The 16,784-nt window shown below is 38.3% G+C and overlaps 1 protein-coding gene across 8 annotated transcripts in view; it reads right to left on the minus strand.

Annotated features, from left to right (window-relative positions):
* The window catches only part of LYRM9 (LYR motif containing 9), a 41,706-nt gene that overhangs the window by 3,859 nt on the left and 21,063 nt on the right, over window positions 1-16,784 (minus strand). The gene's annotated exons all lie outside the window — the stretch shown is intronic.

Consider the following 16,784-nt stretch of genomic DNA (forward strand, 5'->3'; position numbering starts at 1 on the left):
TTCTTACATATTGTAACAATAAGTCCATCCAGGCTATATATAGTGCTAATCAAATACTGTAAATGACTTGTCATTTAGTAGATGGCTACCATCTGCAAAGAACTAAGTTAACATTTGGAAAAAAAGCACTTTTACATCATTACTCTTAAGAATAAAGATAAATAAGTAAATGAAGAATGAAGTAGGTGTATGACATTATTTAGCACCCGTTAGGATTCTTACTCATTATTTGGAACATTTTTTTTTTCCTTTTTCTTAAGTAATTTAAGTCCTTCAGCCAAATTTATTTCAGAATAGAACACCACCTGGGCTGTACATTTGCATAGACTAGCTCTTCTTGCAGTGGGGAAAATCTCACTATGTACCTATAAAACGTCCATCATAACAGGATATGTACTAGTGTAGTCTGTATTTTCAGTAAAACAAAATTCCATCTCAGTCTGTAACTAAGTAGATCTAAATCAGCATACCTTTATAGAGTAGCAAGAACTACGTCAGTTTACAGTAGCAGAAGTCACTGAAAATCTTTAGTATTTTATGCACAAATAGTATAATTTTTCTATGTGGAAAAAATCTAAAGATTTCTATGATAAAAACACAGAATGTGTCTTATTCTTAAGGGATGGGACCTGACAACATTGCTTTACTCATGGCACAAAACCACAGTACAAAGTCGTATCTGAGCACCTCACAGTATCGTTTGTCTGTTCGTTACTTAAAGATTGAGTGAAATCTATGCTATATTGATCTTTTAAATCTAATTATCTTTTGTCAAAAGTAACAGCTTGTAAAATGAGAGGGAGCTGTTCCTGTGGCAGAGCTTCTTGTCTACAGGAAACGTGAGAAAGAGCACTACAATATTAGCATTATTATCTGTATTGGAATTGTGCCCATACTCTTCAGTCAAGGATTCAGGCTCCATCATGGTAGGTACTATATATACCTACATATCTAATGAAAAAGTTCCTGCCACAAAGAATTTACAAGGCAGACTAATGACAAGTCATAAGACGAGGCAGATGAGCCAAAGAGGTGGGATGGGAATGGGGAGGAGGTGACAGTAATAAGCCTGTTTTTGTGTAGACTAATAGAGCACACGATATAGCTCACCACCTGGTGAGCTGATATCAACAGGCAAGTTTTATAACAATTTTTTTTAAGGACCTGCAGAAACACAGTGAGTCACAGCTGATGGGTGTTATGGAAGCCCCTAAGAAAGGCTCTGATGACACTTCAGAAAAAGCTTTTCTAGCCTCCAAGGGAAAAAGATGACTGTCTTAAGGAAGTATTTTACAGGGTTACTACCTCATGAGCTGATGATATAAATTATTAAAACTAATAAGGATATACAATAAGCTCAATAGGCATAAATCTCTAAAGGACATATGTCAGGATCCTTTTCCTGCTTATTTACACTGACATCTTTCCTTACATCTGAAATGGGTTCTGCGTAATTCATTTATGAGTGTACTCAAAATCACTTTAGCCACACTTTCAAGAAGCAAAGCCCTTTCCCCAAAGTATTATATAGATTTATGACAAACAGCACTCCAAAAAAGCCACCAATCACAGTGGCTAACCCCCTATGAAAAATACCCATAAAAGTTACAAAAATCCCAATTTGATATTCATTACCAACATGCCATGTTTTTTGTGATTGCAACAAGCTGAAGGATCTCTGTATGGTGCCATTTACCCTGATTCTGTTTTTAATATTATAAAAATAATTTTAAAAAAACAGCCAAAAAATGGCTGTTGGACCCCAAGCTCTTGTAAACACCACTATAACAGCTGTGATTACTTTCCATTGGAGCTACTTACAACTACTTGCACAAGATTCAGCTCGGTTACTTCCTTAATTAATCACAGGTTAAGGACTTCCTATGCAGGGGAACTTGGAAAGAAAAGTAGAAAAAGGCCATTCCCAAGACGGATAAATGGGTGTGATGCCAATGTCAAATATGGCAATTGGGAATGCTGTTTTGTGTTGTGCTGGTAATGCCCCATCCAGTGCAGGAAGGGCTAATACACAGCACTGAAACAGAAAAGGTGGATCAAATTTAACATTTAAGATAGTAACTTTGATTGGTTTTTTATTACTAAAGTCTGGAATAAAGATCTTGGGGACTGAAATGGTATAACATTTAGGAAAGATTCCATGGACAAAATGCAAAAAATAGCATTTCTGATTTTTAGTTACAGGTAACTCTACCCAGAAGTAGATGATGTTGACTGGATTAAGTTTCCAAACACCCCCCCTCTCTCACCATGCTTGAGTGTGAAAACCTGTTTCTCGCCCACAAGACAGAATACAGGAGCAAAGTAATTAAGATACGTCATCATAACCTTTACCCTCTGTCTCCTTCTTATCTACCTCTCCCACAACTGACATGCTCTAACGCAGGTAAATCTGCACCAGCCTCCAGCAGGTCAGTGCTGTGCCAGTAAAACTCACTCACTCCGAGTCCCATCTTTCTCCAGTATCTAAAACTGACCAGTGGTTTTCTGCACTTTGAGCTGCACGGGGTGCGTATGCTTTTGAATACTTGATATGTTCTATCAGAAAAGTACAAGAGATGAGGTAAGACTTCACAATGATCCCCCCTGAGAATTATTGACAGCCAAAATATGGTTTCCATTAGCTTTCATGAACAATTAGAAAACCATTCTTCTATCACAAGGGCAGTAAGTTGGCTCTATACTGATGCTGCAGTCTTCTCATTCTTTTTGTTTGATTCCAGTTCTGGGTTTTCATATTTGTTTAATAAAAGCCATCTGGCCTCACACACTACAGAATTGGATGCTGTCCAAAAAAAAACATGCAGGACAGAAAGAAATCACAAAAATTCACGAATATAGACCAAGTGCTGACTTTTCAAACTGGCTTCAGAATAACTAGTCCAATTGCTAGCTCACTTTCCAAGCACACAAGATGTACTAATTATGACTTTACCTAAAAAGTTCAGTTTAAAACACGGATCAGAATACTCCCAGGCTTCAAACTGTTAATCTTGTTTTCTTCTAATCTTTCTTCCCTAAAATATCATTTTCCCTAAAATATAATCTTTTTGCAATGAAGCCTATGCTGGGCAGCAGCTCCATGCATTTTTTGGTTTGGATCCATTTTGCTTTGGCATTTGAGTATAGGAGGAGATTATACTCTCAATAGTACAGCGATCCCTGCATCCCCCCTGCAACCAGTAGAAAGACAAGCAACTTCAAAACGTGACTCAAATAATATACAGACTGAATTACTCCCTGCCCTTCTCTCTGTTGAACACAGGAGTAGCAAAACAAGAATTATAATACAGATCCTGCAGTTACAAGCCTAAATTAGGTAGGATGATTCCAAATCTATGTCCTATTTTGAAAATAGAAATATAATCACAGAATGGTTTGAGTTGGAAGGGACCTTTAAAGATCATCTAGTCCAAGCCCCCTGCAATAAGCAGAAATATCTTTCAATAGTCAGGTTGCTCAAAGCCCCATCTGACCTGATGGGCTTCTGAACACTTCCAATGATGATGGAATAATATATAATATAGTATCAGATAACATCATATACAATAAAGAGAATTTGTTTCACAGTGCTCTGTTTTGTTTTGTCATACTGGACATCTTGTGGTATAACAACCCGTATGACACTTGCCAGGTGTTGAAGGCCTCAACAGGTACATGTACATGTCATTATTTTTGTAACAGTAACACGGGGTTCAATCCTAGGGCTTCTTTCCAGCAGAGAGAGCTGAGGGCATGTTTCGAGCATACACTTTTCACTCCACCCTTGATATCGCTCTCAGTACTAACTTCCTTTCTTGACTTTTCTGAAGTGTTCCCACCCCCCCAACCCCCCTTAGGAACCCTTCTAATACAGATGGACTTTCAAAATAGATACCTACTTTTGGTTTCTTCCTAGCATTCAGTTCAGTGATATATCTGTATACCCCTATTACAAGTCAGTGAGAACACAAATGAAAATCATCTTGTGTTGTTATGCAAATGCCTTTACTTCTGCTTTCCTTTTCTGCTTAGGATATTTAGTTTCACCTGACACCTGGCTCATTCTCTCCTACTATTTAAACGGAACTCTGAGTATTCAACTAGTATTACCCTACTGAAGTATTTTGGGGTTGCCAATTTATACCATTTGTTGTAAGAAACATATACTATACAAACATCATGCTAGGTCCCCTCCTTCAGTTTTCCCCTGACATTTAGTACTGCAGGTGACAACACCGAGAACAATGTATGTAGACTGACTAATATTCCTAACGCATACTGATAGTCCAAGGAATTCTGTTACAATACTCAGTTTATAGAAGGAGATGTCAGTGTTTGCCTTTTTCAGAGAAACTGGGATGTAAGTAAATTAATATCTAGATTTACTGTTCTTTCGTAACAAGAAGTTAAAGCATACAATAACATATGCGTTGCCTTTCTTTGGTAGCCTTGAATTTATTACCACATGAAATTACACAGGAGAGCAAGTCCTTTTCAATAAAGTTTGGATGTACTCTGTGTATCTAGCTATATTTCTGTTATACCAATACATTTGAACAAGAACCGACTGAACAAATAAAGTTCTAAAAAAAAAAGGAAAATGAAAAACAGAAAACAGCCACAAGACATGCCAGAATCCAAAGAATATGCCATGTTAATGGCCCAGTGATTGTCAAGGTGCTTTATCTGTCAGTCATTTAAAGCCTGATTAATCAAGTCACTTTTCTAAATAATATAGCACTTTCTAGAGCCTGTTATAAAAAAATTACTGAAGCTTAAAGATTACTATTTAGAGATGTTGCACCCACAGAAATCTAACTTTTTTATGTGTTTCTGGATCTTCTATTACCATACCCTAAGTGTCTCCCAGTGTCCGATACAGACACAAGAACACCCCTCAAGACTGCAAACTGTTCTCATCAATAGGAAATGAGGCACAGAAATTAACTGACTAGTCCAACTTCACACCACTGGCTCCAACCAATGTTTTCCTTTTCTCCTTCCTTCAGTGGCAGTTGTACATATTCTTCAATACTGAAATTCAAGCTTTAATACAGCTAGGTTATTTGTTCAGAACCCAAATGGCTGCATTTTGAGTTGGGCAGCTCACATACAGGAATATCTGAAGCCATCTGGCTTTGCTGTGCCCCACAGCCCATGACTTGACATGAGGAGCAACGCTAACGTGGTCAGCAGAGGAGAAGGCCTTCCATGTGTTACAGAAAGGGCCCACAGGGCAACAACTGGAACTTGAAGGTGAATACTTGAGATGCACTGCCTCACGGGACTAATGCAAAGGCTGGGCATGCATCATTACTATACAGTTAAACTAAATGCAACACTTTAAATATGTGGCACTTTCTTAAAATAGTCTAGTCTATGAGTACAGTGTCTCTAAATACTAAAGCAGTCCAATGGCCACAGGAGAAGTGGATATTTGAAAGTAGGGGATGAACTCTACAAAAATCCCAGCTTAAATTGCTTTTGCCATTACCATTTTTGTGTTCTCCATACAGAAAAGAGGGGGGTTTTATCTTTCATGTAATGTCCACAAATGTAGATTAGTAAGACAAAAAAGGACCCGGAACCCTGAGTGTAGACAAAGTTGGGGTCTGGACACTGTAACTCAAACTAAGCTCTCCTGAAATAAAATAAAAAAATAAAAGTGTATCTGTGAAACATCTGGATGCTCTCATTTAAAGTAAAGCATTTATGGAAGGAAAAAATTGCTACAGTAATATGTCTTATGTCTTGAAATAATAAACCCACATAAATGTTAGAGATATGAAATGAGGAGTTTCATTTGTGTAAGCAATAGGGCACTGACTGTGACTTACCAACACATAAGTAGTGCTACAAGTGAGCAAAATATGAAGATCACCTGCACACCTAGATGTAAGCTAACCCCTCACTCCAGCACATGGCAGATTAAAATATGTCCTGGGTCTGTATTCAACTCTGAGCTCAGTGCAAATTAGAACTGGGCATGGGATTCAACTTGTTACTTACATCGAACCTATGGGAAGACTTTTTTTTTTTTATGATCCAGTACAGAAATCTAGAATATACCATTGAATTCAGGGTGATCTGAACCTAAATTCACCTTTAAACACAGGTTTTTTGGACTATCTCCTTCACTGGTAAGGATTGCTATAGTTCCACTGACCCTGTATTTCACATATTCCCACTAAATACAGTGAAACATCCCAATTCAATACAGATCCCAAAATATACTTTGGGACTAGAGCCAATTTGTTGAGTTGTTTCTAGAGTTTGATGTGTAAACTCATCATATGTCATTGTGCTCTAATTAAACCTAAGTGGTGCAATAGATTTCCTGTCACAAAAGCAAAGATCCCTCGTGTTGGGAATGTATAGGACAGCTTACTACAACATGAAGAAAATAAGCTGTGGGAGTGAGCAAGAAACAAGAGTCACGTAAACATATGAATATGGAAAGATTCAACTGATCAATGGAATTGAAAATGTTGTTTCACTATACATAATTAGGAATTTTTCACTGCAGTAATTTTTTATAGGAAAATGATGAGCTGTTGAATCTAAATTGTGTGACAAATACAGTTACATTGATGAATTCTGTGGAAAAAAAATCCTTCACCTTCCCACAAATACTGGACTTCTAATAGATTTGAAGATTTGACATTCTTAGCAGGTCTAGTTATTAAACATATAGTGTATGAGGCTCCCATAATCAAAGAAAAAAATATCCTGAGTTCTAACAGATTCATAGCTGCAGAAGTGCTACAGATTTTGCAAAATGGGTAAGCTTCACATGGAAGTTTGTTGCTGGAGATCTGTATTTTTCTGAGCATGTAACTTCAGTGTTTGCAATATCATTTCCAGCAAAAGCTTCACTGGAAACCTACCACAGCACATGGAAAAACTGATGACTGTTTTAGTAAAATGACTGTTTAATGAGAAATAATCTTATGACCTGAGCCACTAAATTCTAAGATACCAGGACATTGTATGAGTACAACTCAACAGTGAATAGACCCTGAAAACAGGAACTAAACTGCACTTGTACACAACAACAACACTGGAGAATTTGCATAGTTACTACTGCAATTTGCCCCTTAGTGGGCACAAAAAGGACAATGAAGCATAGTAAAAATCTGCACTATCGCCTTTTGTTCTAAAAACAACCCCCCCGCCCCAAATCCCACAAATGTTACCATTTTTATCTGCCAAGAAAAAAAATCCTCGACCTCGCAAAATCTGGCTATAATCCTGACTAATAATGTAAATCTCCTTCTGATAACTTAAATATCATGCATAGCACAACAAACAAACTATCTACACCAAGAACTGTTGAGTCAGAAATAAAATAATCCGCTAATTGTGCTTTTCTGGAATGGATGACTGTATAATGTCCTAATCAGAAGGCTGCAATCACATTTGCATTTAGATAAAGCCCTGTTTAAAGACAGACAAGTATAAAAGGAGACACTAAGACTATTGTGGCATTTCTCTGCATTGCATAATCATTTACATTCCTGATAATGACATTCAGATAGTAAAGCAAAAGCTGACCACAGCCAATTAATCTTGCACTTTGCATTTGCAAGTTTGTCAATTGACCCAGTGTATAGCTGAACCCATGATGATACTGATATGACCCTATGGCACTTCTCTCAGATGTTGGGGTTTTTCTGCTGTTGAACTGCAGGGATTTGCTTGAAAAACAGTCACAACAGTTAGGATCTCAATCCCACAAGACTAGTTAAACAGGCACCAAAGCTGGGCTTCAGAGACTGGAAGTATTAATTAAAGGACTGCAAGTTTCCTGAGCCGTTGCTGTTTACAGGTTGGCTCCCGCTTCCCTCTCTTCCCCCCAACACACAGGCTGAAAATGTGTTTTCTTATTACTTCCAAGTATTACAGCTTTAGAAGTCTAACTCAGGAATCTACCATTCCTTAATCCAGTCAAACCTCATGATCTCCAATGTATTAATTTTACACTATCCTAGTAAAGTAGCACAGTAGTATTACATCAATTTTTAACAATGAGGAACCAAGACAGGCCTGGATTTCACTCACTTAATTTGGTCACTTAACTGACACAAAGCTAGCCTGGAACACTGCCTCAACAGCTCACTGTAGTCAGGCAAGACACATACTCGCTTCCACAGGGCAGATCCTAAGGTGTTGAATACCAACTGCTAAGTAGTATTCAGCAGAATGGACCTGGGTTCCCACAGTCTGCCTCAGCATTCTGACCACTGAACCATCTCTCAGGATAAACTTCACAATCTGGTTTCTCAGCAGCAGAATGCACTGCCATTGACCATCCCACACAAAGCCAGGCACACAAAACAGAAGTTGGAGGGAAAAGAAACTAGCAATTGAGAGACAGAACCCTTTAATACTCTTTTTACTATTTGCTCTGCGTTACCGAAGGTACCTGTGGGATCCAAAAGCTAGTACCAGTGTCTGCAGCTGGCTCCAGACTCTTGCTCCAAATAGTCTGTTATGCAAGCTGATCGAACTGCATGTTCAAGAATAAATTCCTCAAAATTAACCCCAAAACCAACAAAACCCCAAACCCATACTGTCTCCCTGGGTATTAGTAGGCTGTGTTTGGACTCAATCACAAAAATCTTAGTACAGAGTGAATTTTGCAAATTAGGATTAAGCAAACAAACCCTGTAAAAAAACCCAAAACATTAATAAAAAAAACCCCAAATGCAAAGCATCTATTGAGTAGCATTAGTTTAGTTTTAGTTCAGAAGGTGCTTCAGAAATACTCCCAGCAGTATAAGCACTCATAAAACAGCAAAGAAACTGACTTTTTTCAAACCTATGTGCAATTTTAGATATCCAGATTCAACACAGAATTCCCAGGATAATCTCATATAGTTATCTAAGGTGCCAAAATTGTCCCCCTTGAAGTGTCCAATAACAAACGCTGCACGAAAAAATCACTAGTGAACTTACTATTAAAATTCCATAGCCACGTTCTGTAACCCAACTCATGCCTCCTCCAGACCTGCTTTTATTAGTATGAATACAGATTCCAAGTGGTATTTGTGCAAAATGAAATGGTAAAACTTTCTGCACAGGAAAGTAATAATCAAACTGCAAAATAAGAATTCAATTGGAAGCCTCTTGAAGCCTTTTTACCCACAAAACATCTTGGTTCATGTTTTGACATCAGTCCAGGAAGACACTCAAGTGGACTGCTGCTACCCAGAATGATACTTACTGTTTTGTCTTAGCATTTGGCAGCATCAGTCCTCCCCCTTCTGGGTTTCACAGGTTCCCAGCTGGTAATATAGGAAGACCTATGACTCTAGGCTCTGGCTTCTTAAATACACTTACAACTTACTGCAGCAGAGTGGCAGACCTTACCACCTGCAGTGAACTGGCTTCCTTCTCTGGTTATTACACTGTAGTGTATTTTCTTTCTTCCCTAGTAGGTCACAGCAAAGTGACTAGTGCACCGTGTTCGAGGCCAGCTCTATAGGTTCTGCTGCCCTAGGCAAACCAGCAAATGTCTGTCCCCACCAAGTCACATTCACTCACAGAGCTACTGAATATTTTGTTGCCCTGGGCAATGGCCTGCCCTGTAGACATACCCCTCCTTGTGTATGGATGAGCATGTACAATGCTGAAGTCACTTTCTAATAAACACATCTCTCCAGCATGCTGGGCTTTTATTAAGATCTGCTGTTTTGATGTGATCACTTCTGACGAGCTGTGGCTTGTCATTGTTGTGGATTTTGTCCTTTCTAAATATGATCTGTAAAGTCCTATTGCATGAATGATGATAGTTAGTCTTGCTCTGTTCACTTCTGTTTCTGTTTTTCTCTGCTTTGTGCTTTGCTTGATGCATGAGGCAGAGAAGTAGTGTCACATGATAGTGCAATGGCAACACATTTTGGGAGCACAGCCCTGCAGTGTAAAGTTAGCTTTATGCAATATTAGCAGAGCATATGGGGGATTAAGTACTGGCTAAATAACAGATCTCAAAGATTTGTTTGTTGACAAGGAATCGCCATTGGCTGGACATCCTACATGCAGTTCTATAGCATCAGTATTAGGCCTGATGCTATTCAACACTATCAGCAGTTGCCTCCCTGTAAATATAAAATTGTAATTGGCAAAACTTGGGGATGACAAAGACTGCTAGAGCTGTACATAATGACAACAGGGCAATCAAATGGAATGTGGAAAATTTCTGGGTAAGCGGAGTCCAAAGTTGTGCTTTCACACACCTGATCATTATACAAACAACTCAAGAGTGCAGATTATACCTATGCAATAGGTATAACCATAACCTTGAAGGAATAGTACTGAGAAAAAGAACTAGATAGTCATACTGAACAAGCAACTAAACATCAGGTCCCAGTGAGATGCTGTGCAAAAAAATTAAATAGATATAAATGTATAAATTAGGAAGCTATGAGTAAAAGGAAAAAAAATTAACTATATCTCTGAAAGTAGAATAGAGCTCCATTTTAATTTGTACATCCACATTTTTCAAAAAAAGATATGGGCTGCCACTACCATAGCAATTCATCCAGCCTTGAAAGTCTGTTGTAAAGGACAATAAGGAAAAAAGGAAAGAACTTCACACAGCTGAACTATCCAGGCAGTCAGCATGCAGCCTAGAACCTGTAAGGCACAGACGTGCTAGTCTAGCACAAGCTGTCTAACTTAAAGCAGTTTCCTGGGTCAAGTTTTAATACCACATTACACAAAGTCAAACGGTATAATCTAGTTGCCCTTGCGGTCTCATACCCTGAAAATACAGGAAGGTGCTGAATAAAGATCTGAGCCCACCTGGTAGCCTAGCATACTCAGCACATAAGAGATCCATATTTTCAGGCCCCGAGAAGCACAGTTTTCTTAGTGTAGATTATATTTTGTATTTACACTCACTTTGTGATCCCTTTACTGCTGAAAGGTGTAAAGCACCTTTAAGGCAACTGGAAACCAGACCTATAATCTGTTTTTCTTTGGGTCCGAGTAAGAGCTTAAAAGATCTGTATGGTGAAGGAAAACTGAATATAGACATAAAGCAATATGACTACAAAAATGCACAAAAGCTCTGGGGTTCATCCATAAAAGGACATCAAAATCTTGTCATGATGAAGACCCACTTCTATATATCAGCCAAAGCCACAGGGCAAACGTTTCACCTTACATTCTTGTTTGGTATCATGAAGCAGAGACATGCAATACACCAAACATGGCAACTAAAACATTGAGACTTTTGCAATCTAAGAGCAGCGAGGAAACATGCTGCTCACAAAAAAGCCAGATTACCCTGTTCTGGATAATTAATAAGTATGCTCAGACCAATTAGAGTAATACTCTTTGTAGCACACTCACTAAATGTCAAGTTCCGGCAGCAATGGGAAGATAGAAGTCTCTGTGGTTTAGGTACAATTCAAACTTCTCTGATTTTTTTCTCCTGGCAATGATTTCTCCTGTCTTAAAGAAAATTCTGAAAGGCACAGCCTAGAAATAGCTTTATCTTCCCAGCTATGAACTTCTCAGTTCAGCTGCTGCCAATATGAATTTTGTTCTCAGTGGCTACATCTGTAAGTATTTACCTTTGAGATCATGCCTGAATATGAATTGAGTTACATCTTGGTGCCATCAGCTTTAAAACAAACCTGCCTGTTGATTCCTGCCTTTCTTGTAAACATTGTATTTTGAGGTACTCCAGTGCTTAGTTCCAGTTTAGCAATCATTGTTCTTCCTACTACTTTATGCCACTTAGTATAACAACTTTCTGGCTGGGTTTAGATCACCTTCTAATACTTCTTGAATCTTCACATTTTTGAAAACTTCCAACTGGGTACAACACAAGCTACCACAAGTTTTGTTAAAGGACAGATACCCAGTTGGCAGCATAAGGTATTAATTTTTTTTTTCGAAAAGCACAAACATGCTGTCTGATTAATGAAAACACTAATTCTACAAACTATGCAAGCATACAAGCATGGGAAGAATAGTACATCTTACATAAGGTTTTGTCATTGTTCCCAACTCAATTCAGGAAGGACTGAAACTAGCTGAAGTTCATTGTACATTTATGCTTTAAGATAGGCTCATTTTGCTCGTGCAATCCAACTTTCTCTTTTTTTTAAGAAAGGCAAGAGGGTAGAAGTACATAATTCAAACAAGCAGCTATTACTTAGTGCAGAAAGGGCTCTACTTCAGAAAGTACAAAAGTTCAATAGAAGGACACAGCCATGGGAAGATGAAAAGTCAGAATTTTAAAAAGCACAAAGGAAGTCACTGTGACCCACACTATTGAGTAAAGATTAATAACAAACTTTTTTTTAACCAAGAATGCCTAATTTATACCTTTTAACATTCCTGTAGTGCAAATATCATATCCAGCCTACAAGAGAATAAACCCCACAGTCTAACAGGGATTTCCAGTATGACCTTTCATTTTACCAATCTATTGCAGCACATCCTTTCCAGTCCTAACTATACATACATAATCCCTGGACTAATGACGATGGTACATGTACAATGTCCTGGTATCTACAGTTCACTCTATAATCGTCCTTCCCAGCTTACATTATCCTTTACAGCAGCATCAAGAATAACTTGCTGTCTCATATGAAATCCACACCAACTGAAATTTAGCTTCTTCCAATCTCTTGCTCTCAATCCAAGTAATAACCTGAGCCAAAACCTTCCTTGGCATAAACCCAGTCTGTGGTAGAATTATACCATGGATGAATTTGGCCTACCACATCTTGGAGAAAAATACATGCCTGTTCATGGAATAAATGTTTATAAGCAGCAGTATTACAGAATATTTAGTCTAGGAACCTTTAGCCTCTTAAGGGGGATTTTAACTTGTACCGTTCGCTAATCTGGGATTGTTACCATACCAACAGCTAATCATGTGGGCAGATGCCCGCCATATCTTAGGAACATTTCTTAGGTCTTAAAGCCATATCTCAAGTTTCCCCAAACCCCTTATTGTCACTCTTCAGGGCCTAGCCCAGATCAAAGAGAATCTGTTTAATAAGAAAAACAAAGGAAAAGTCAGGCTATCAACAAGCTTATCACAAAGAAGAGTTCCCAGTCCAGCAACTGTTTTTTGAGAAAGAAGCCTTATCCCTAAAAACCCTCTGCTTGCTGCAGTGGGATGCCACGGGAGCTCCTCACAAAGCCAGCAGCTTTGCAAGTCCTGTACATTCTCCATGCTTTGGATGCTGAAAGAGCTATATGGCCTCCCAAGTCTTTCAGGGACCATTCTCCTCTACATAGAAGACATTTATTTCAAAAAGTTATGCTATTCTTTCTAGATTAAAAGAAAAATGTTGAAGGAGCTCCATCCAGGAAGCGAGTACCTGGCTCCAGAAAGAGCTACTTAACAACTTACTTCAGTGCTTCATGATTTGACCCAACTAAAAGAAAGAAGAGGTTAAAACTACAGCTGACAGTGATGACAGATGTTACCTAGTATAATTTAAATTGCAAGCCTACACATTGCTTGAATGCAGGACTACATGTTTTGTTACCCCCCCATTAGCTCAGGCCCTGTTGTTTCCCTCCTATTCAGAATTTAAAAACAATAATAGCTTCCAAAAGAATAATGGCTTCTGGCTTCCAAACGGAAAACAGAAGCTTTATGCTGGAAGAGGTCAGTTTTGTTAATTTTAAGTAGTCTTTGAAAGTCTACAAATAGATCAGACTTCTACAAACAATATCAACAGGCTAGCACAGCTGCATTGACTTTAACAAACTTGCAGTCATTTACACCACAGGATCTGACCTCTCGGGAGCAGAATTCTCCCCGCAGTGCTACAAGGGCACCTGTGCACCCCAGCACACCCCCTGTGGAAGAAGGCTGTTTGTCATCTATTTGCATGGCAAGGTCATGGGTGTGATTTAGATGAGAACAACAAGCATATATTGTGAGTTTCCATGTTAGTAATACAACTTCTCTCCTCCGCCATCATCACCTAGATTTAAATTTACATCAAAGTAGTAAGATGAAAAAAACAAATATTTAAAAAAAAATCTTACTAATTTGCGAAGTGCACACGTATCTAAAACTTAAAGCCACTATTGTCTATTGCTTAGAACAAATAACTATCTCAGGATCAGCAAGTAACACTAGTGTAGTGTTGTTATACATTATAGTATTAGCAATATGATATCACACCTTTTCAAAACAAAAAGAATCTTATTTCTTTCCAAAATGATACCATCCGAACCTAGAATCAGAACGTCAGCAGCTGACTCACTGTCACTTTGTCCCAGAATCTTGTAAGCATTTTCAAGCAAGACAATTTTATCCATCTTCCGCGGTCTGTCCCAGAAAATTCATCCATTGTTAAATAATCCTCAACATATACAGAACTCAAACCAAGTATAAATACAAACCAAATATCTTTAGCCCTACTTTCCCCAAAGAGACACAAAGAAATGAAACAATAGTCTTAATCTTCCACGTAACACTTCAACAGCAGAACCAAAAACAGGTCCTGGATATCCTGTTGACCAGGTAAAAAGCTTACAACTGGGACATGATTTCTTCAAACTTTCACTTCCCCCCCATCTTCTGGACATTTTTGTCACTGAGCCAGAATGGTATACAAGAAAAACACTATAGAACTCTGCAGAATATTTTTTTCTGGAAGTGCAGAGCTTGGTTTTAATTGATTACACACAATGAACCAACTATACTGAGTAGTATAAACTAATTTATGGCTCTGGCTGAGATTAAGTTAAAGGAAAAAGAAGTTTATGGGTTTTGTCTATACAGATTTAAGTTCAAGCCAAAACTCTTGATGCAGACGTCCAGCTCAGAGCTCTTGCTATAATAGATTAAAACAAACACGCTGCACTTTGTGGAAGGCAGGAGTTGGATTTCAATTTTAGCCCTTGGCGCTAAAGGTAAAAGCTTGCTTTTACCCTTGGCAGAGTTGTGAGCATCCCAGCGCAGAGATCCACTGCAATACAAGACACCAGTGATTCAAATACCCCACTGCACTATGCCTAGACCATGGATGCATGAGCACGAAGACACAACCCTAGCCTCTTGGATCTCTAAGAAGGAAAATATCTGAGAGAAAAAAAACTATGCTCCAGAAAATTCAGCAGCTCGTGCAAAGTCACCACAATGAGTCAATAGCTGGGAATTTTCCGATTATCATAAAAGGAATTGTGCTATTGATTATGTCTCACACAGTTACTCACAATAGCATCCCTAATTCAAAAAGCTATCCTCTGAACTCTTGGAACCTATGCTTTAACTCTTTTTGATGTATGTCAGCTAAACCGGTTCAGTACCCTCTATATATCTGAATTTTTATTAATGAACCTTTCTGGTTTTGACTGAATGGCTCTGGGGTGATTAAAGTATTTCCTCTTTTCCTCAGGTACTTGAATGTTGATCCAGAACACCACAGTATTCTTTTCCCTTTGCAACAGACAGCAAATTTATCAACACCCATCTGAGTGAATGAGCATGGCAGGATAGTTCTTCTGACTGGCAAAAGCACTTGATGGAAATGGAGCTGCCTTTGGTTTCAACCATGATTCAGATCTGTTTACATTTTGTGAAACCTCAGGAAAAGTGGGATAAAAGCTTTGGTTCAATTGAAGTCATGTTGTTAACCTCCAGTGCTAATAATTAACTCAATTATGCTGAATTAATTTGATGTAATTGTTGGTGATGGTGTAGACAGTGGCTCAGAGAAAGTTTGAGAGACAGGAGGAACAGGATACAATACAAAATACCCCTTAAATAGCATCTTTTTTTGCCAGAATGAGTCAAAGACACAAAATGAGTTCATTGCAGTCATCTGGCTTCACTCAGCCCTCTAAATTACCCCAATACCCAGACAAATAGCTGTGAAATCCAGCAAGTGAACTAGAATTAAACATGCCCTGACAAATTTGACACAGCACTCAGCACAAGTGTCTTTCCCTATCCTATTATCTAAACAATACAGATTTAATAATATATTTAAGAGATCCACAATGCTTTTTCTTTAACTGAAGACATTAATTAAGAACATTTCCTTGTTGTAGTGTTGTCAGTTGGGTGGTTTTTTGATGAACAATCCGGAGAATGCTTATGGAGTCTTTTCATTTGATCTGCAGTTTTTATCTGATATTTTCAGACTTATTCAGTTCAAAACAAACCCCAACTATAAAAACAAACATCTGTCTTTCTCCTTCCCCATTTAATATTTCTGTGTTTTGTTTTGAAAAAGTACAACAGAAATGCCACCTTTGCTATGAAAATACACATTTTACTGAGGCTTTTTTTAATTCTCATGTACTAAAAAGTCATCTGGGAAAAAATATTAAATGGGATTGCCTTAAAGTCTTGGGAAGTGGATTAAACCAAAACCAAAAAAATAGGAAAAACAATGTAAATTAATGCTTTAAGTATCACCAGAATCGCTACAGGACTCTCTCACCTCCTCCCGCCACTCCTGGAGAACGTTACACTTCTATTTACAGTCTAGTCAGATGCCACAGACAAGGGATGAATTTACCACACAAAAATCACGAAAGACAGAAAACCAAATATTGCAGCCAAGTCAGAGGCACAAGCCTCTTACTACTCGGGCTAGAGGCTGTCAGCAGTATGCCACTCTTCCCATTTGCAGACCTAGGCACCTTGAGTAGACAGACTACCACTCACTGCAGTTTTGTGTATAAAGCCTGAAGGTACGTCTTTCATTGCCTTGTTTCCGCCAAGCTTCACCATGTGTATGGATTTAGCACCATGGAGTTGTTATTCTTCCAGCTGTACAGAATTTAAA

The sequence above is a fragment of the Falco cherrug genome, chromosome 1, assembly GCF_023634085.1.
Source record: "Falco cherrug isolate bFalChe1 chromosome 1, bFalChe1.pri, whole genome shotgun sequence".
In the NCBI taxonomy this organism is placed as follows: Eukaryota; Metazoa; Chordata; class Aves; order Falconiformes; family Falconidae; genus Falco; species Falco cherrug.